This window comes from Etheostoma spectabile, chromosome 6 (genome assembly GCF_008692095.1).
Source record: "Etheostoma spectabile isolate EspeVRDwgs_2016 chromosome 6, UIUC_Espe_1.0, whole genome shotgun sequence".
Taxonomy (NCBI): domain Eukaryota; kingdom Metazoa; phylum Chordata; class Actinopteri; order Perciformes; family Percidae; genus Etheostoma; species Etheostoma spectabile.
In genome coordinates, this window is record NC_045738.1 from 18,542,894 (window position 1) to 18,544,833 (window position 1,940).

General features: G+C 39.2%; 1 protein-coding gene across 1 annotated transcript in view; it reads right to left on the bottom strand.

Moving 5' to 3' along the window:
* Positions 1-1,940, bottom strand: part of agmo (alkylglycerol monooxygenase) — a 54,222-nt gene that overhangs the window by 19,133 nt on the left and 33,149 nt on the right. The gene's annotated exons all lie outside the window — the stretch shown is intronic.

Genomic DNA, 1,940 nt, shown 5'->3' on the forward strand with positions numbered 1-1,940 from the left:
TGTGTAATGACAATAAAGTTGAATCTAATCTAATCTCATCTAATTATTTATTATAATATATTTTATTTCAGAATATTTCACTATTAAATCACATATTTGTGCAGTTGTTGCTGCTTCTTTCCCCCACTGCTCGGGGGTGCTAAAAGTAGCAATGCCACAATGTAAAAACAACCTCTCTTAGTATCTGTAGAAGTCCTGCATGGGGCGCCGGGGAGCTCACCTGGTTGAGCAGGCACACTATTTACAAAGGATCAGTCCTTTTAGCAGCGGCTGAGGGTTCGATTCTGACCTGCAGCCCTTTGCTGCATGTCAGTCCCCCTCTCTCCCCCCTTCCCTGTCTTCAGCTGTCCTTTCATGTAAAGACTTAAAAAGTATCTTTAAAAAGTCCTGCATTAAAGACTGTACTCAAATAAAAGTACACAAGTATTTGCATTAAATACTGAAAGTTAAAATACTGGTAGCACTTTACATTCCACCACGGTATAAGATGGTAATAGTGGGGTAACATTGTGATAATAAAGAGGTAATATATAGGTAATAACTTGTAATGACCAAAGTAATAACTGGCTAATACATCACAGTAATAAGATGTAATACTGGGGTAATAAGGTGATAAGAAGGTAACACATGTAATAACATGCAATTACCAAGGGAATAACTAGGAATGGGTTCAATGTGGCCCATTTCAGAGTGATGTATATTATATTAGCCAACTGGATTAGGGTCTACATAGTACCAAGTACAATATGTGGACTGGTAGCAAGAAGAGGTGCCAGTTCACCTCCTGAGCACTGCCAAGTGCATGTGAGCAAGGCATCAAATCCCAAACTGCCAGGGCGCCTGTCTGTGGGCTGCCCACTCACATCTCTCCATTTAATGCATGTTAATGGTCCTGTTTGCATGTGTGTGTATCCTGGGCCTGTATGTGTGTGTAATCCGTATAACAACAGAGGTAAACATTTTTATTCACCCCTCTGGGATTATTAAAGTGTGTCTTCTTCTCTTCTTTTCATCTTCTTCTTCTTCCTTTTCTTCTTCTAATTATTGATGCAATAATGTGAGCATCCGTTTAATTTAGCATTAACGTTTTGTATCACCTGTAATAACACATCATTTGTTTAGTGATTTATATATTTATTTTATTATTTATCTGAATCTGCAAAAGTAACTATAGTTTACTAAATGAATGTAGCAGAGATACAAGTACAATATTTTCCTATGAAGTATAGTGGAGTAGCTGTAGTGCAGTACTTTGTTACTTATTCCAGTGCTATAATTGCTAAAATAACCCATTAGTGTTGACAACTTAAACAAAGGCCAATAAAAATGCTCTAACTGCACATAATTTAGCAAATCAAAGTTGCTGTACTATGTAAGATGTTTGGTCTTGTGTTGCTCTTACATCATAACTCGTACTAAAGTCTAAATGTTGCAATCATGAACACACTCATGGAACGTTGTTCTGTGATAAGACTTGACGACTCTGTCCACGCTCTGCCTCTTATAGTAACCGTAACTGCAAACCTATTATAAGATGTACATGTCGGCCTGCTGATGATGTAATTGAAGAGTAGCTTCACTTTATGTTTTCATGGCTTCGAAATTAACACAGAGCCCATGAATTGCCCGGCAATGTATCATCAACTGTCAAGCCAAATAAGTGCCTAGCGAACATGTGGATATAAATACATAACAGTGACATGATATATTGTTGGGTCAGAGCGCTCACTTTGTTATTTTCCCTCCAAGTCCTGATTGCTGCATCCTGAAGGCTATTTGGGTTGGGAAATGGTTGACTCGACAATTAAGGCGTTTGTGTTCACTGCTGGACCACCAGCTGGTGTTTCATTCGTCGAGAGGGAGGGGAACCCTCGACCCTGGTGGGGAGATGTGTGTGTGTGTGTGTGTGTGTGTGTGTGTGTGTGTGTGTGTGTGTGTGT